Source organism: Aethalodelphis obliquidens, unplaced genomic scaffold (assembly GCF_003676395.1).
Source record: "Aethalodelphis obliquidens isolate GAN/ISIS:26980383/991018 unplaced genomic scaffold, ASM367639v1 scaffold46, whole genome shotgun sequence".
Taxonomy (NCBI): domain Eukaryota; kingdom Metazoa; phylum Chordata; class Mammalia; order Artiodactyla; family Delphinidae; genus Aethalodelphis; species Aethalodelphis obliquidens.
In genome coordinates this window covers 3,471,637-3,492,421 of record NW_020837990.1, presented here as the reverse complement: position 1 = coordinate 3,492,421, position 20,785 = coordinate 3,471,637, and the positions used below count along the sequence as shown (strand labels likewise).

Below are 20,785 nucleotides of genomic sequence, written 5' to 3'. Positions count from 1 at the left end.
ATATAATGGAATACTACTCAGCCATGAAAAAGAATGAAATAATGCCATTTGCAGCAACATGGGTGGACATGGAGCTAGAGATTATCGTACTAAGTGAAGTAAGTCAGAAAGAAAAAGACAAATATCATATGATATCACTTATATGTGGAATCTAAGATATGACACAGATGAAACAGAAACAGATCAGGGACATAGAGAATAGACTGGTGGTTGCCAAGGGGGAAGGGGGTGGGAGAGCATTGCATTGGGAGTTTGGGATTAACAGATGCAAACTGTTATATATAGAATAGATAAACAACAAGGTCCTACTGTATAGCACAGGGAACTATCCTGTGATAAACCATAATGGAAAAGAATATGAAAAAGAATATATACATATATATATATAACTGAATCACTTTGCTGTACAGTAGAAATGAACACAACATTGTAAATCAACTATACTTTAATAATTTTTTTTAAAAAGAGACCACATATTATATGAAATGTCCCCAATAGGCAAATCTCTAGAAACAGAAAGCAAATTGGTGGTTGCCTAGGGCTGGGGTTGGGAGGAAACTGAAAGTGACTGCTAAAGGGTACAGGGTTTCTTTTTGGGGTGATGAAAATTGATTCTAAAACTGATTGTGGTGATGGTTGCACAACTCTGTGAATATACTAAAAACCACTGAATTGTACACTTTAAGTGGATTCATAATATGGTACATGAATTATATCTCAATAAAATTGTTTAAAAAAAATAAAAAAGAAAAGCACATTTTCAAATCCCATCCCAGACCTACCAAATCAGAAACTGGTGGTAGGGCCCAGAAATCTGTGGTTTAACAAGCCCTCCAGGTGATACTAATGTTTTTTAAAGTTTGAAAGCCACTACCCTATAAGGTTTTACTTTCCAAATGGTGTACTGCACTCCCAAGGCAGATAATTTCCTAAACACATACATGGATGAAATTGCTAATTGAGCTCACAGCCTTGAATAATGCAAGCCTACATGTTGATTTTGCCCAAGACATAACAAGCCAGGTTGGAGATTAGACTTAATTTTATATGCTCACAGGTTGCCAAGAAAGAGAATGTTGATATTGTAGGAGCATAACCAAACAGACTACAGGCTTTCAAACTGTCTTCCTTGGATCCCTAGAATTCCTTACAACTCTACAAGTGCCACTGCAGACAGAATAGATGGGACTGCAGACCTCCCACCCTCCACTACAAATAGAGCATCTGTTTCTGTTTCCCACATTGGGGTTCTCCATATGATTTCATGTGAATAAAGGATTCAGTCTCTGAAACCAAAAAGGTTTCAAGATTACTGACACAGTGTCCTGAATGGGTGTGAAAACTTATTCATCCAAACTCAAGTAGTTTTATTAGGTAACTCTTAATCTTTTCAAGCAATCAAGTGCAAGGTGAGTCACAGTGATCTGTTCCAAACAAGAGTGTCCACTATGAGAAGCAGAATTGGTTCTTTACATACGTGATCTCAGGTGTCTTCACAATGGCCTTATGACATAGGCACTATTATGTCCACTTGATAGATGAGGATGCTGAAGGACAGAGGTCAAGTACCTTGCCAGAGCATCACACAGCTAGCACACAGTGAAGTCAGATTCTATCCTACACAATCTGGCTGCACAGACTCTGAACCAAAAGCAATATGTTAAAGTGTTTTTAAAGTGCTGAAATTTCCAAAAGATTTACTTTATGTATGTGTGTGTGTTTATATTCATATATACATATATCTGTATAGATGTATATATATATGAATTCTGGGAGACAAGGGAGTGGCATCATAGCAAGAATGCTAAGAATGTCCTGCCGCACAGCCCAAGTTTATCTCCCGCAATAGATCACAAAGAGCTACCTGTTAACTCTTCTGATGATTACAAATTACCACAGTGCATGACTTCCAAACTTGGGAGATGTCTGTCCAAATACGAATGTGCCCTTGAGAGTGTTTTCCACGTAAGAGAATCATTTATCAAGCGTGTCATGGCAGCCAAAAGGCTGAGAACCGACCGTTGCTTTAGAGGGTATACATTGCAGTTGTGTGCTGATTTTAATTATCTACCAGCCAGAGGATGCTGTGACCTAGTACACCTTTTTAAGATTCTAAAATGACTGAAAGCTCATAGTCTTGCAAAGAGACAAAAATGTTTGGGAGATTTGGTTGTATAAGTTGCAGAGTCATTTGTTGGAAAAGAAGAAAAGGCAAAAATTAAGAAGTGAGAGACGGGCTTCAAATGCTTAGGGGAGCTGGGAGCTGAATTTTCCAGAGCAAAATATTCCTCAGTCATCTTTAACATAGCCATCCAGGCCACCTTAATTCCTAATAACATTCCCAATGTTTTATTAATAAATCTTGAGGAACATGGATTATTTATTTCTAGATTTAATACATGAATAAACCTCTCCTCAAGCTGGTATTTACACACAGCACCTAGCCATATAGATCACTTACAAAATCAGGATGCAAATCATACTCATCGTACTCTCACTGCCTTTTCTTCAACATCTCATTGCACAATAAGGTATTTGGCTATTGGAAGATCTACATCAACATTCTTTGTATACAGACCTCTTTCTCGGTACTTAAAACACATTTGACAATATATTTTCAGTTTTAAAATCTAAGCTTAAGAAGACTATAAGGGTGATATTAATGAAAATGACCTCCAAAAATTCTCTACTCTATAAAAGAAATGGGAACACTGGTGAAAATTGTCATGATCAACTTTTTGGAACTCTGGAAATTAATCAAAGGCTATAAACAATCAGGGAACATTTTTTCAAGAAAAAAGGCTGAATCTTGATAAGAACAATGAGCCTTGTGCCATTTAACTTGCCCTATTTCCATCCCCTTCTCACTCTATGATAACCCTGAAAACCAACAGCCCACAATCACAGTTAAAACCAGCAGCCTGGCAACCACTGAAGGTAGCAAAAAGGAGCTGGTGTTCATTCAAAACACAATAGGATAACAAAAAAACTGGGGGTAAAATAAAAAGTTGAGGAATAAGATATTTATGTGGGGCTTTGCAATTATCTGACATATTCCTGGGAATCTAGAGGGCCACGGAGTTGCATAATGCTGTGCACATGCTCTCACCACTTCCGTTTAACATTGTACTGGAGGTTCAAGCCAGGACAAAATGGCAAGAAAAAAAGGAAGGCATGTAGCTAAGAAAGGAAGAAGCAAAAGTATTTCTATTTGCAGATGTCATGGTGTTATTTTTATAAAACCTCAAGAAATCCACATATGCAAAAAACCTATCAGAGCTAATAATCAGGTTCAACAAAGTTGCAGACACAAGAAACAACTGTATTTCTATACAATCCAAGAATTTAAAAATTTAAAGTCTATTTATAATAGCATCGATAAGAACAAAATCCTTAGGAATAAATTTAACAGAAGAATTGAAAGATGGGTATATTGAAAACTGTAAAACATCATTGAAAGAAATTAAAGAAGGCCTAAATAAGTGGAAACATATACCATATTCATGGGTTGGAAGATTTAATGCTGTTTGATTATGTATTAGTTTCTTACAGCTACTGTAACAAATTACCACAAAGTGGGTAGCCTAAAACAATAGAAATCTATTCTCTCCCACAGCTGTGGAGGTCAGAAGTCTGAACTCAAGGTGTCCTCAAGGATATGCTCCCTCTGAATCTTTCCTTGCCTGTTCCAGCTTCTGGTGGCTCCAGGCATTTTTTGGTTTGGGGTTGGTTATATGATTCCAACCTCTGCCTCCATCTTCACATGGTCTTCTCCCCTGCGTGTCTTGAGTCTTAAAATCTCCCTCTACCTTTATCTTATAAGAACAGCTGTCATTGGATTTAGCTGTAAATCCAAGATGATCTTATTTTGAAGCCCTTAACTTAATTACATCTATAAAGAGTCACTTTCCAGAAAAATCCACATTCACAGGTTCCAGAGTTTAGGACGTAACCTATCCTTTAGGGGCCACCACTCAACCCATTACAGATGGAAGGACTCTCTAAATTGATTCACAGAGTCAAAATGCAATCCTTATCAAAATTCCACCTACCTTTTTTCCCCCAGAAATTGGGAAGCTGACCCTAAAGTACATAAGAATATACAAGGGACCTAGATTGCCAAAAGAATCTTGAAAAAAAAATAACAAACTAGAATGATTCACACTCTTCAACTTTAAAACTTAATACAAAGTTACAGTAACTAAGACTGTGTGGTACTGGCATATGCCTATTTAAATCAATGGGATAGAGTTGAGAGTCCAGAAATAAACCCATACATTCATAGTTTATTGATTTTTGACAAGGGGATCAAGACAAGTCAACGGGGAAAGAATAGTCTTTTCAACAAATGGTGCTGGGACAACTGGATATCCACATGCAAAAGAATGAATTTGAACCCCTCTCTCATACTATACACAAAGATTAATTCAAAATGAGTCATAGACCTAAATGTAAAGGCTAACAGCTACATTTCTTGAGTAAACTCTTAGATAATTATTCCTTTGGGTTAGGCAATGGCTCCGTAGATAAGACACCAAAAGCAAAAAATAGATAAATTTGACTTAATCAAAATTAAAAACTTTTTTGCTGAAAGGGCACCATCAAAAAAGTGAAGACAACCCACAGAATAGGAGAAGGTATTTACAAATCATATATCTGATAAAAGACTTGTGTCTAGAATATATAATGAACCCTAATAACTCAACAAGAAAAAACCCAAATAATCTGAATTAAAAATGGGCAAATTATCTGAATAGGTATTTCTCCAAAGAAGACATACGAATGACCAATAAGGACCTGAAAAGATGCTCAGCATCGTGAGTCCTTAGGAAAATGCAAATTCAAACCACGATGAGATAACATTTCACCTTTCCACTAAGATGGCTAGAATAACAAAGACAATATAACAAGTATTGCCAAGGATATTAAGAAATTGGAAACCTCATACACTGCTGTGGGGATGTAAAATGGTGTAGTGCCTTTGGAAAACATTCTGGCAGTTCCTCAAAACGTTAAACATAGAGTTACCATATGACCCAGCAATTCTGCTCCTAGGTATACATCCAAAAGAATTGAAAACACATGTCCACACAAAAACGTGTACACTAATGTTCATAGCAGTATTACTCATAATAGCCAAAAAGTGGAAACAACCCAAGTGTCCTTCCACTGATGAATAGAAAAATAAAATATGGTATCTCCCTACAATGGAATATTATGCAGAAATCAAAAGGAATGAAGTATTTAAACATGCTGCAACATGGACATACCTTGAAAACATCATCAGTCACAAAAGGCTACATACTGTATAACTCCTTTAATGTGAAATGTTCAGAAGAGTCAAATCTATAGAGACAAAAAGTAGAGTATTGGTTGTCTACGCTGAGGGAAAATGGGGACTGCCGATGGGTATAAGATTTAATTTTGAAGTGATGAAAATGTTCTAAAATTGAGTATGGTGATGATTGTACAACTCTGTGAATATATTAAGAACTACTGAATTGTATACTTTAAATAGGTGACTTGTATGGTATGTGAAATACATCTCAATAAAGCAACAACAATAGATGAAACTGGGCAAAGGATGTAGGGATCTATTATCTTTTCAACTTTCCTATAAATCTAAGATTGCTAAACTAAAAAAGTATAATTAAAAAGATTATAAAAGTAATAAAACTATTTGGACAAGCATTAGAAAATACAGTAAGAAAACATGAGGGAAAGAAATAATTTCCATACCTGGCCTTCACAAACAATTTTATTAATATTATTTTGATACATGTACTTCCAGATTTTTATCTTTGAATTTTTTAACAAGAATGATATTACAATATACATGATTTTTGTTCTTCTCTTTTTCTTTTTACTGAATAACTCTTCATCCTTATGACATACATCTATAATAACATTTATAATGGCTACTGAGCATTTTATTACCATAATTTATCTAAGCAATCCCCTAATTTATACATTTAGGTTGTTTTAAATTTTATTATTTTATTTTATTTTATTTTTTTAAACATCTTTATTGGAGTATAATTGCTTTACAATGGTGTGTTAGCTTCTGCTTTATAACAAAGTGAATCAGTTATACCTACACATATGTCCCCATATCTCTCCCTCTTGCATCTCCCTCCCTCCCACCCTCCCTATCCTACCCCTCTAGGTGGTCACAAAGCACCGAGCTGATCTCCCTGTGCTATGCGGCTACTTCCCACTAGCTATCTATTTTACGTTTGGTAGTGCATATATGTCCATGCCACTCTCTTACTTTGTCCCAGCTTACCCTTCCCCCTCCCAGTATCCTCAAGTCCATTCTCTAGTAGGTCTGTGTCTTTATTCCCATCTTGCCCCTAGGTCCTTCGTGACCTTTTTTTTTTTTTTAGATTCCATATATGTGTTAGCATAAAGTATTTGTTTTTCCCTTTCTGACTCACTTCACTCTGTATGACAGACTCTAGTCCATCCACCTCACTACAAATAACTCAATTTCGTTTCTTTTTATGCCTGAGTAATATTCCATTGTATATATGTGCCACATCTTCTTTATCCATTTATCTTTTGGTGGACACTTAGGTTGCTTCCATGTCCTGGCTATTGTAAATAGAGCTGCAATGAACATTGTGGTACATGACTCTTTTTGAATTATGATTTTCTCAGGGTATATGCCCAGTAGTGGGATTGCTGGGTTGTATGGTAGTTCTATTTGTAGTTTTTTAAGGAATCTCCATACCGTTCTCCATAGTGGCTGTAACAGTTTACCTTCCCATCAACAGTGCAAGAGTGTTCCCTTTTCTCCACACCCTCTCCAGCATTTATTGTTTATAGATTTTTTGTTGATGGCCATTCTGACTGGTATGAGATGATATCTCATTGTAGTTTTGATTTGCATTTCTCTAATGATTAATGATGTTGAGCATTCTTTCATGTGTTTGTTGGCAATCTGTATATCTTCTTTGGAGAAATGTCTATTTAGATCTTCTTCCCATTTTTGGATTGGGCTGTTTGGTTTTTGATATTGAGCTGCATGAGCTGTTTGTAAATTTTGGAGATTAATCCTTTGTCAGTTGCTTCATTTGCAATAAATTTTATTATTTTAAACACTTTTTTTTTTTTTTTTTCCTGCGGTACGCGGGCCTCTCACTGTCGTGGCCTCTCCCGTTGCGGAGCACAGGCTCCGGACGCGCAGGCCCAGTGGCCACGGCCCACGGGCCCAGCCGCTCCGCGGCATGTGGGATTTTCCCGGACCGGGGCACGAACCCGTGTCCCCTGCATCGGCAGGCGGACTCTCAACCACTGCGCCACCAGGGAAGCCCTATTTTAAACACTTTTAATGAATATTCTTGTAGATAAGATACTGTATACACTTATGATTACTTACTCTGGATTAATTTCTAGAAAGGAAAGTGCTGGACAATAGGTATGTACATTTCTTCCAGAAAGACTTCTGCTCCTACCAATCACGTATGTTACTGCCTGTTTCTTCGCATAACTCCCCAAACTCCCCAGCTTACTATCATTTTTGAATCTTTGCAGTTTGATGGGTGGAACACAGTAGCTTTTCTAATTTAATTATCTGACTGTTAATGACTGAACTGCTTTCTTTTCTCCCTCCCTTCCTCCCTTCCTTCCTTCAGCCATATGTGTGTTTTCTTTTATAAATTGGCTGCCTTTAACCAATTTCATAATTGGGAGTTTGTCTTTTACTATGGCTTTACTGATATTGAGAATATATCTTAAATAGATACATAAATGTACATTGCAAAGTTTATTCTCAGGTCATTCATTTACTTTTTAATTTGTGTGTGGGGGGTTTAAAAAATCTATACAATTTAAAATTTTGTAGTTCGGGACTTTCCTGGTGGTCCAGTGGTTAAGACTCCATGCTTCCAATGCAGGGGGCCCAGGTTCGATCCCTGGTCAGGGAACTAGATTCTGCATGCTGCAACTAAGAGATCCCACGTACTGCAACTAAGACCCAGCGCAGCCAAATAAATAAATAAATATATTTTTTAAATTTTATAGTCCAAGCTTTCTCTGTTTGATGTCATATTTAGAAATACCCCCCATTACATAAATATTTACCCACCTTATGATTTTATCCATGCGTTTTTTTCATAAGGTGATTCTTTTTTTTTTTTTTTTTTTTTGCTCAGGTTAGATTTATTTGTTTTTTTTTTATGTTGTTTTTTTTTTTCAGCTGCGCCACACAGCGTGCGGAGATCTTAGTGCCCCGACCAAGGATTGAACCCACGCCCCCTGCAGTGGAAGCGTGGAGTCTTAAGCACTGGACCGCCAGGGAAGTCCCTCTACTTTTTCTCTGGCACTATTTATAATGCTCTGTAGCTCTCTATGTTTACGCATCCCCAGACATATCCAGTGTCCCCCATTTCCATCAATGGTACCACCAGCAGTGGCCAAATCTGTCAGTTCTTCCTTTAAAATTTAGCTCACATTTCTCCTTTCCTTTTCCATTGTTCTCCCTGAGGTTAAGTTAAGTCTCCCTGAGGTCACTCTGCTTCCAAATTGTCCTCCACATAGAGTTCTCTTTCGAAACAATATTGCTTGACTGTTCAAAACCACCAATGACCTGTTTGCTGATATAAAATAACATCAAAATCCCTAGACCCTGTGCTCAATATCCTCCCCAGTAAGGTCATTCTAACGGCACATCCCTTGAAACACCTTCACGAGGCTAGGTCGTCAAGGTCCCTGTGCAAAATCAAGTGCAGGGCAGTGGGAGTGATACGCACCATGGAAACTGAAGCTGACCGTCCCCTCCCAGATACCACTTGTATTTTATTTTATTTTACATTTTTATTCTGGTTAAAAAAAAAAAAGCCCACACATATCACAAAATTTGCTGAACATTTGTTTTGGACTAATTTCAGACTTATAGAAAGGTTTAAAAATAGTTCAAAGAATTTTCCGGTATCTTAGAAGATAAATCTTATGCCTCTTCCCAGATTCCCCAAATGTTAACATACTTAACAAAGAAACCATGCTTGCTCTAGCATTCTCTTGCTTTCTCTCTCTCCATGTTTGGACACAATGCTCCTTGTATTGTGGATATAGAGGAGGATGTACCCGCACCCTCCCACCCTTTTACCGCCTGCTGTTGGCTGTGATTCATTTTTTCAGAGTTTTCTTTCAACTCGAATGAAAAGTCCCAACCTAGGGTTTTAGCACTGAAACTGAGAAAGAGTTCAGCCCCTCCTGTAGGAAAGGAATACTCGTCAAATGCAGGAATGCTGGTGGCCTGTTTCCTGCCATGGAGGGGGGACCATGGGGAGGGGTGGGTATGGGCACAGCAGAGAAGGCAATTACTCAGAGGAATTGGGACAGAGGGAGTCTGGGACAGAAAGCCCCACACATGTTTATTCCTGCTGGAGTTCTTAAGAGTTCTTAGAAATAACTTCATTAAAAAACCATGGGAGATTAATCCTTAGTCAGTTGCTTCATTTGCAAATATCTTCTCCCATTCTGAGGGCTGTCTTTTCCTCTTGTTTATGGTTTCCTTTGCTGTGCAAAAGCTTTTCATTAGCTCCCATTTGTTTATTTTTGTTTTTATTTCCATTTCTCTAGGAGGTGGGTCAAAAAAGGATCCTGCTGTGATTTATGTCATCAAGTGTTCTGCCTATGTTTTCCTCTAAGAGTTTCATAGTTTCTGGCCTTACATTTAGGTCTTTAATCCATTTTGAGTTTATTTTTGTATATGGGGATATATGTATACATATAGCTGATTCACTTTGTTATACAGCAGAAACTAACACAACATTGTAAAGCAATTATACTCCAATGAAGATGTTTAAAAAAAGAAAATTAGGGCTTCCCTGGTGGCGCAGTGGTTGAGAGTCCGCCTGCCGATGCAGGGGACACGGGCTCGTGACCCGGTCCGGGAAGATCCCACATGCCGTGGAGTGGCTAGGCCTGTGAGCCATGGCTGCTGAGCCTGCGCATCTGGAGCCTGTGCTCCACAACGGGAGAGGCCACAACAGTGAGAGGCCCGCGTACCGCCAAAAAAAAAAAAAAAAAAAAAAGAAAATTAAAATCACCTGTTTTCCCACCACCCAGCAAAAAAAAGGAAAAAAAAAAGCATGGGAATTAAAACCTAAGTGCAGATGTTTGGATACGACACAGGAAAAAACTGAGCGAGTGCACAGGTGTTTTAGGAAGATGACCTCTAGCAGTGATATTCAGAATGGTATGGAAGGAAAGGCCTGGTGACAGGAGCCCACCACCTAGGAGGCTGTTACTGTAGCCAGGCAACTAGTCAATCTGCTAAATGCTGAATATTTTTCCTTTGACGTGGCTCTTGAGCTCACCACTTACTACGTAATTCAAGCCTTCCTCCTAGCACCCATTGTGGTCTTGTACCTATTTGTTGAGAGGTCTACTCCCTCCTCCCTCCATTCAGGGGACCATTCACCTCTGCATGTAGTAAGGATCGTTGTACAGCAAATAGGACATACTGTTCATGCAGAAACCTCAGAGTCAACTTCAGACTTTTGAACCCCATTTGCATTCAGTTTTAATAACTATGAGATCTTAGGCAAGAATTTTTGAACCATAATCTCTTCATCTTAGCTTTAACCCTTCATCCGGCTACTGTGAAGAGTAAATTAGATTACACAGTCAAAGCATAAATGCCTGGAACATAATAAGATTCAATTAATGTTAATATTGATATTAATATTATAGCTAGCCAAGTGTCTGGCACATGGTAGGTATTCAGCATGGTACGTAATTGTTTTTAATATATTTATTAATAATAGATTTTTAAAATTTGAGTGACACCACAAGTAGAAATGAGGATGCTGGGCATGAGTGTCTGCCCCACACAGTAAATGGGGTCTTGGCATAACTCTGAATAAAAATAGTTGGATCGGGCTTCCCTGGTGGGGCAGTGGTTGAGAATCCGCCTGCCAATGCAGGGGACATAGGTTCCATCCCTCGTCCGGGAAGATCCCACACGCCACGGAGCAACTAAGCCCATGTACCACAACTACTGAGCCTGCGCTCTGGAGCCCGTGAGCCACAACTACTGAAGCCCGTGCACCTAGAGCCCGTGCTCTGCAACAAGAGAAGCCACCGCAATGAGAAGCCCGCGCACCGCAACGAAGAGTAGCCCCTGCTCACCGCAACTAGAGAAAGCCCTTGCGCAGCAAAGAAGACCCAACGCAGCCAAAAATAAATTAATTAATTTTTTTAAAAAGTTGGATCTTTGGGCCACATATAACATAGTTAATAAGGTTCAGCTGTTATTTAATCCCTTCAGTAGCAATTGCATTCACAGTGCTGTAAATGGCTGTTTGCATCGGGTTATCGTCAAGAAAATCCTTCCAAACACTTTTAATCCCATCAGCGGAGAGCTCTCAAACTTTACTCATCCAGCAAAGTATGATTAGGTGATTCAAGGTGGACTTGAAATCAGTAAAATAGAGAGGAAAATTCAACACTTTAAGAACATAGATACAATCTATTTTGTTTTCCTTCCTTCTCTCCCCCTTCAAAACTATATAAAGGGGGAAATAGTATTCAGTGGTTCAGAGTAAAGACAAGCCAGCCATCAGACTTCACAACTGCTCCTCTTCCGGGTGGTTGTCACCTACTGAGTCCTACTTGGTCACTCACTCTCATTTACTTGTACCTCTAGTCCTGGCTCACTTGCCCTCCTTTCTATCTCTACTCCTGTCATCATGCTTGGTGATTTCAAATGCCTTGGACTTGTCAGGTCTCTGACTTCCACCTGCCCCTCAGCCATCATTTCCATTGTCATACCCTAACCCTCATCATCTAAAGAATTGAACCCAATCTCAAAGCTTGATTTCAAGCTTCATACTCCTGGAGCATACTCCAACTCTCAGCCTTTCAGCTCATTTACTCCCATTCTAGCAATTCTCTGATCCCGGCAGAGCCTGCAAGCTATTGATCTGACCACTTCTCCATCTATCACACCCTTCTTGCCATCATTCCCTTGTTACCTACCTTAGATTCTATGGTCCATTATATAACCACTCCCTTGCAACCACACTAAAACCTCTGCCCAGCTTTTTCTGCATAATCACCTGCAAAGTGTCAACCTTAGTTCAGTGCAAGATTCTGTGCTCTACATGCCTGCAGCGCATAAGCTGAGCACTGCTAGAGAAAGCCGCACACCTCTGCCCACTGGTTTCCCTTTGAATGAATGACTAAAAATTCTCCAGTGGGCAGTCATCTCAACCAGTCGTGCCACATTTTCTAGTGAATTCTCTCTCTCTCCAGAGACTGTTTCCCACCTTAATCTCCCTCCCTAAGCCTCCACCTTCTACCCCACTCATTCTTAATTCACTAAGAAAAACCAGCCATCAGATGAGTAATCCTTCACTCTCCCACCAGCAAATCTACCAATCTCCATGCATCTGTACCCACCTAACCTGCCTTCTCTGCTGTTACAGTGGACAATGTACACCAGCTCCTATGAAAGGTAAGTATCTCCTCTTGTGCTTAATATCCCACATGCTCTCGCCTTCTCAACAACTTTCTCCGGCAATACTTTCTTTTTCTCCTGTATCATCAATCTCACTCTCTTTACTGGATCATTCCCATCAGCATACACTTATGCCTTAATAACCCCAATCTTTCCCTTGACTCCCACATGCCTCTCAAGTACCACCCAATTTCTCTGTTTCCGTTCATAGCAAAAATCCTTGAAAGAATTATGTACAGCTGTATTTCCACTGTCTCAACCACCATTCTCTCTTCAACCTGCTTCAGTCAGGCTTTATTCTTCATCCCTTCATTGAAACTATTCTTAATTAAGTCACCCATGACTTTTAATATTGCCATTTGCAATAGTCCCTTCTCTGTCCTTGACTAACCAAACTTCTCAATAGCAATGGACACACTTTTTAAAAATCAAATTTATTGATGTATAATTTACAGATAATAAAAAGTACACATCTTAAGTGTACAGTTTAATGAATTCTGACAAATATATACATCTCTGTAGCAACCACTACCACAATTAAGATATAGAACATGTCCCTCACCCCCAAAGGTACCCTTATGCCCCTTCCAATCAATCCCCACAACCACCCTGATCCTAGACAACCACTGACACACTTTCTGTTTTTATACTTTAAATTTTTCCTAGAGTTTTATATTAATGGGATTGTATATTTTCTTTTTTTCTGACTTATTTTGCTCAGCATGTTTCTGAGATTTACCTATGTTATTTCATATATCAGTGGTTCATTCGTTTTTATTAGTGAGCAGTATGGAAGCCATCTACCTGTTGATAGACATTTGGGATGCTTCCAGTTTGGGGTTTCTACAAAGAAAACTGCTATGAACATTCATGTACCAGTCTTTGTGTGGACATGTATTTTCATTTCACTTGGATAAATACTTTGGGTTGAACTGCTGGGTCATAAAGTGGATCTTTAAATTTATGAGAAATGCCAAGTTGTTCCCAAAGTGGTTGTACCATTTTACACTCTCTTTACCAATCATCAGAGTTCCAGTCACTCCACACCTCACCACACTTGTCACTGTCCATCTTTTTTAGTCATTCTAATAGATGTATTGTGATATCTCATTGTGGTTATAATTTTCATTTCCCTGATGACTAATGATGTTTAACATCTCATGTGCTCATGGGCCATTTGCATATATTTTTTGTAAAGTGTTTGTTTAAATCTTTTGCTTTTTTTTTTTTTTTTTTTTTTTTTTTGCGGTACACAGGCCTCTCACTGTTGCGGCCTCTCCCGTTGCGGAGCATAGGCTCTGGACGCGCGGGCTCAGCGGCATGGCTCACGGGCCCAGCCGCTCCGTGGCATGTGGGATCTTCCCGGACCGGGGCACAAACCCGCGTCCCCTGCATTGGCAGGCGGATGCTCAAACACTGCGCCACCAGGGAAGCCCCTCTTTTGCTTATTTTTTATGGGCTGTTTTCTTATTACTGAGATACAAGAGTTCTCTATATTCTAGATAAGTCCTGGGTCACTTACACGTATTGTAAAATTTTTTCCCCACTTTACAGCTTGTCTTTCATTTTTTTAATGGTGCTCAAGAGAGCAGATTTTAATTTCGATGAAGTTCATTTAACGAATTTATTTCTCTTATGATTCATGCTTTTGTGTCCTATCTAAGAATTATTTGCTGACTCCAAAATCTCAAAGATTATATTCTGGTATTAGCTAGAAGTTGTGTAGTTTAAATGTTTACATTTTGGTCCATGATTTATTTTGAGTTAATTTTTATGTATGGTGTGAGGTAAAGGTTGAAATTCTTCCTTTCTATAAAAATACCGTGCTGTTCCAGCACCGTTTGTTGAAAAGACTGTCGTTTCTTCATTTAATTACCTTCTCTCTCTAGTCAAAATCAGTTGACGATACATGCCTGGGTCTACATATGAACTCTATTCTGTTCCAAGGACTTGATCAGAGGCTTCCCTCTTTTCTTCTGTCTATACCTTCTCCTTCCATCAGAGATTAGTAGGTGTTAATTAGAAAACATGAGTGGGAGCAGAAGTGGGTAGAACTAAGTGATGGAGAGGAAAAAGAATAATAATGTGTTAGAATGATCAGCATGGACAGAGTCCTGGAAGTGAGAGAGAATATATACATGGAAACTGAGTGAGTATACCCTCGGTCTAGAACATAAAGGAGGAAAAAGAAGCATGAGACAAGGCAAGGGAAAGTTTAAGAACAGTCTCGTAGGCCATGCCCAGTTTGTACTTAAACCTGAGAGCAATGGGGAATTGACGTAATCAGATGTGTGTAAAAAATAATATTTAATGGCTGTATATAATAAATAAGTTTGCAGTCTTTAAAATAAAGTTTGTGAAGAATATTTTGCCACTTCAGAAAATTCACATTGTTTCATTTGAAAATTAAGATCTGTATGAACTTCGTAAAATTTATATTTTAATATGAGCATTTAAAAAAGACTAAAAGAAAAGTGTACCGACTGGTTAACAGTAGTTATTTTTGAGTATTAAGATTGCAGATGGCTTCATTTTCTTCTTTTTACTTTTCTGTAGTTTTAAATTTTTTACAATTAGTCTGTATTAAATCTGTAATAAGATATTTTTAAAAGCATACTAGAGTATGTGTCTTATTTTTAGAAGCGGTGCAAAATTACTGTTAAGAAAGATTATGCTGAGTGACATGACCATTGTGGCAGAGTAGGAGACACCACCTTCCAGCCCCTGACAAAGACCAACAATTAGACAGCTATCCCCAAACAAAAATGGCTCTGAGGGAGTTCAGAGTCCACTTAAGAAACTTCAGCAACACAGTAGAACAAAACACCTGAGAATAACCACACAAAAAATGAAGAACAGAATCATGTTGCCTGCATCATCCCATCCCCCAGGTGAACCCTGCTCAGCACCAGGAGGGAGCTCCCCAGCTTGAAGAGCTCCCCTCGCTGGGAAAGGGAGAGTGAGAGCTTTATCAGCTGCTTAGGGCACTGCACAAGGGGCTCACTTTGGTCTCACCCCACCCAGAAACTGAAAAGGCTGAGACATATAGACATAGCTAGGGACAAGGAAGAAAAGCAGGGCTATCAGTATTAGCCACATAGCGGAGCGACCGTGGTTCCCAGTGACCTGCTCTGCAGAGGACACCAGCAGCTTTTGCCACTGAAGAAAGCAATGCCCAGCAGAGCCAGCATGGACCCCCTACAGAGTCCACCACTGAGACTTCCTCCAAAGGTTTTCCTGGTCACAGATGCCAGCCACCTGAGCATCCATCCTCAACTTCCCTCACCCCTAAAGCCAGGATCCACACTGGCAGCCAGCCCCAGCCTCTGTGGCTATATGAATACAAGATGCCAGCCTAGACCCTGGCAGTGGACCCCTCCACACACTCTGTGCACATCTGGGGCTAGCTAGCCCCTCTAGCTGTGCACCTGCACACGCTTGGCCTGACTTCCATCACTAGTCTCCACTGCTATGTGCACACCCTTGAGGAGACCCTGCAGGCACAGGAGTGAATGCCAATAGCCAGGGGCCCTACAGTGGCTTGTGGGCCTGGATCCAGCCCTGTCTCCTGACACTGGCCTGTCCTTCTCGATTCACCTGCAGCTAGACCCTCCACCTATGCACTTGCCTGTCCCCAGGCCAACTCCTATTGCTGGCCTCCACAGCTATGCTGTGCCCATAGGGAGACCCTGTAGCCACAGAGTGGACACTGAGAGCCAGGGCCCGTGCAGCTGCTAATGCACCCACCGTTGGCCCTGGCGCCTTGCTGCTGACCCTGGCCACCACCACTATGTGCTTCTCTGTACCTGGCCCATGCCACTACAAGGCATCTGTACCCAGCCCCCACAGATAAGTGTCTGCACATCACCAGCTCTGGCCACCACCACTGCCTGCCCTGGTCCCTAGCCACTGGAACTGGAGGCACCAATGAGGACTCTAACAGGCCCTGCAGCCACTGCAGACCCTTGCAGCCCTTGTCTAGGACCATGCAGTTGTTGATGTCATGGACCCTAGCAGCCCAAGCTGATGAGACATCATAACCCCTGGACGTGGACCATCACAAGTCCCCACATGTATGGACTTAGAGTCACAACGTGCTCCAGCATGCTGCAGAGGTCTTTCCTTACCAAGGTCAGTCCATAAAATCTGAAAGGGACTGTTTCTTCACATACAAGGCTAGAGAGATCACAAAGAGTCATGGAACCATGACACCACTGAAGGAACACAGTAAACTTCCAGTAACCTCAAGAAAATGAAGATACATGAATGCCTGATAAAGAATTCAAAATAATTGTTCTCGAGATGCTCAGAGAGCTACAAGAGAACACGGATAAACAATTTAAGAAAATCAGGAAAACAATATGAAACAAAATGAGAAGTTCAACAAAGAGAAAACACAAGAAAGAACTAAACAAAAATTTTGGAGATGAAAAATACAATGACTGACCTGAAGAATTCAACAGAGAAGTTCAATAGCAGACTGGATAAGCAGAAGAAAGCATCAATCAATAATTCAAAGACAGATCATTTGAAATTATCCAGTCAGAGGAACAAAAAGAAAAAAAATTAAAAGGAATGAAAAGAAGCCTACAGAACTTATGGGGCATCCTTGAAAGAAACAAGTGATGCATTATTAGAGTCCCAGAAGGGAAAGAGAGGGAGAAAGGGAAAGAAAACTCACTTCTGCGCGCTTCGGCAGCATATATACTAAAACTGGAACGATACAGACAAGATTAGCATGGCCCCTGCGCAAGGATGACACGCAAATCTGTGAAGCGTTCCATATTTTCTGAATTGGGAGATTGAGATTGGCATATAGACACTAATATGTATAAAATAGATAAGTAATAAGAACCTGATATATTAAATAAATAAATAAATAAATTCAAAGAAAAATAAACTGAGAGAACAAGGAAAAAAAAAAAAAGAAAACTTACTTAAAGAATAATGGCTGAGAACTTCCCAAAACAGGAGGGAATTAGACATCCAAGTTCATGAAGCTAACTGGTCACCCCAAAATTTCAACCCCAAATGATTTCCCCAAGATATATTATAATACTACTGTCTAAAATCAAAGACAAAGAGAGAATCTGGAGAGCAGCAAGAGAATAGAAGCTTGTGACTTACAAGGGAATCCCCATAGAGCTATCAGCTGCTTTCTCAGCAAAAACATTATAGGCCGCAAAAGAGTGGGATGATACATTCAAAGTGCTGAAAGAAAAAAACCTGCCAGCCAAGAATACACTACCCAGCAAAGTCGTCCTTCAGAAATTAAGGAAAGATAAAGACTCTCAGACACACAGAAGCTGAGGGAGTTCACCATAACTACACCTTCCTTACAAGAAATGTGGAAAGGAGTTCTTCAAGCTGAAATGAAAGAATGCTAATTAGTAACATGAAAATATATATGAAAATACAAAACACACTAGGAAAATATATAATCAAATTCAGAATACTCCAATACTGTAACATGGTGGGTGCTAATATTAAACTCCAGCATAAAGGTAAAAGGACAGAAGTATTAAAAATAGCTATAGCTACAATAATCTGTTAATGGATACACAGCATAAGAACATGTAAATTGTGACATAAAAATAATAAGATGTGGAGGAGGGAATAAAAAGGTAGAGTTTTTACATGCAATTGAAATTAAGTTGTTATCACTTAACATAGACTCTTAAACCTGTCTATAAGAAGTTTCACGTAGGGACTTCCCTGGTGGTCCAGAGGTTAAGATTCCACGCTACCAATGCAGGGGACCCAGGTTCGACCCCTGGTCAGGGAACTAGATCCTCCATGCTGCAGCTAAGAGCCCGCATGCCACAACTAAAGATTCCACATGCCGCAACTAAAAGGATCCTGCAAGCTGCAATGAAGATCCCATCCCCTGCAATGAAGATACCGCATGCCCCAACTAAAGACCCAGTGCAGCCAAATAAATATTTTTTTAAAAATTTTTTAAAAAAAGAAGTTTCATGTAAGCATAAGGGTAGCCACAAAACCAAATCTATAATAGGTAAAGACACACTAAAAAGCAGGAAATTAAAGTACACCACTACTGAAAATCCTCAATGCACAAAGGAAAACAGCAAGAGATGAAGAAAGGAACAAAAGAACTATGAAACAGAAAACAATTAACAAGGTGACATTAATAAGTCCTTATTGACCAATGATTAATTTAAGTGTAAATGGATTAAATTGTCCAACCAAAGTATACAGAGTGACTGAATGGATAAAAAAATAAGACCCAACTACATGCTATCTACCAGAGACTCACTGTGACTTTAAGGACACACTCAGGGTCAAAGTGAAGGAATGAAAAAAGATATTTGATGTAAATGGAAACCAAAAGAGAGCAGGGGTAGCTACACTTACATCAGACAAAATAGACTTTAAGTCAAAAACTGTATTAAGAGACAAAGAAGGTCATTATAAAATGATAAAGAGGTCAATGTATCAAGAGGATATAACAATTATAAATATATAGGTATGCAACATTGGTGCTCCTAACTATATTAAGCATACACCAACAGATACAAGGGAGAAATAGACAACAATACAATTATGGTAGGAAAATTAAATACCCAGTTTTCAGCAAAGGATAGATCATCGAGACAGAAAATTGATACAGAAACACTGGACTTGAACTATATTTTAGACCAAGTGGATCTAGCAGAAATATATAGAGTATTCCATCCAAAAGCAGCAGAAGACACATTCCTAAGCGCACATGGCACATTCTCTAGGATAGATTGTATGTTAGGCCACAAAACAAGACTTAGCAATTTTAAAAAGATTGAAATCATACCAAGTACCTTTTCCAACCACAATGGTATGAAATTAGAAATCAATAAAAAGAGAAAAGCTTGACAATCCATAAAAATGTGGTTGTTCACTCCTGAACAACTAATGGGTCAAAGAAGAAATCAAAAGGGAAATCGAAAACTATCTTCAAGCAAATGAAAATGGAAACAACATACCAAAACATATGAGATACAGCAAAAATTGTTCAGGTGGGAAGTTTATAGCAATAAATGTGTATATTAAGAAAAAAAGAAAGATCTCAAATAAACAACCTAACTTTACATCTCAAGGAACTAGAAAAAGAAAAAGCTAAGCCCAGAGTCAAATATTAACAGAAAATAAGGAAACAACAAAGATCTGAGCGGAAATATGTAACAAAATGGTTTTATGAAAAGTTAAATAAAACTGAAAACTTCAACTAGACTTACTAAGAAAAAAAAGAGGGCTCAAATAAATAATATTATAAATGAAAGAGGGCACATTACAACCAATACATAGAAACCCAAAGGATTATAAAAGACAACTATGAACACTTATATGTCAACAAATTGGACAAACCTAGAAAAAATGGATTAATTCCTAGAACTTACAACCTACCAAAACTGACTCAGGAAAAAAACAGGAAATCTGAACAGACCAATAATGAATAAGGAGAGTGAATTGCTAAACAAAAACCTCCCAAGAGAGAAAAGCCCATAACAAGATGGTTTCATGGATTAATCCTACCAAACATTTAAAGAGGAATTAATATCAATCCCTCTCAAACTCTTCCAAAAAGTTAAAGAGGTGGGAACACTCCCAAACTCATTTTATAAGGCCAGCATTACTCTGTTACCAAAGCCAGATAATATCACTACAAGAAAAGAAAACGTTGATCAATATCAACAGGTCAATATCCCTGATACATATAGATGTGAAAAATCTCAACAAAATACTAGCAAACCAAATTCAATAGCACATTAAAAGGATCATACATCATGAGCAAGTGAGGTTTATCTCTGGGATGCAAGGATGGTTCAACACATGCAAATTAATAATGTGAATCACATGATCATCTCAATAGATGCAGAAAAAGCATTTGACAAAAGTCAACATAGTTTCATGACAAAAACTCTCAACAAAGTGGGTATAGAAGGAACATACCTAAACATAATAAAGGCAATATATGGCAAGTCCACAGCTAACATCATACTCAACAGTGAAAGGTAGAAAGCTTCCCTCTAAGATCAGGAACAAGACAAGGGTGCCCACTATTACTGTTCCTATCTAGCATAGTACTAGAGGTCCTAGCCAGAGCAATTAGGCAAGCAGAAGAAATAAAAGGCATCCAAATCAGAAAAGAAGAAGTAAAATTGTCTTGGTTTGCTGATGACATAATCTTGTATATAGAAAATCCTAAAGACACCATAAAGAAAACATTAGAGGGAACTCCCTGGCAGTCTGGTGGTTAGGACTCAGTGCTTTCACTGCAGGGGCCTGGGTTCAATCCCTGGTCAGGGAATTAAGATTCTG

At 39.0% G+C, this 20,785-nt stretch overlaps 1 long non-coding RNA gene and 2 other non-coding genes across 6 annotated transcripts in view; 2 read left to right on the top strand and 1 right to left on the bottom strand.

Moving 5' to 3' along the window:
• LOC113607048 (uncharacterized) overlaps positions 1 to 20,785 on the bottom strand; it is a 92,562-nt gene that overhangs the window by 34,055 nt on the left and 37,722 nt on the right. The gene's annotated exons all lie outside the window — the stretch shown is intronic.
• TRNAW-CCA (transfer RNA tryptophan (anticodon CCA)) lies at positions 7,856 to 7,928 on the top strand. Its single transcript has one exon. It is a non-coding gene; the product is annotated as a tRNA-Trp (tRNA).
• LOC113607209 (U6 spliceosomal RNA) lies at positions 17,157 to 17,259 on the top strand. The gene has a single exon (XR_003427837.1). It is a non-coding gene; the product is annotated as a U6 spliceosomal RNA (small nuclear RNA).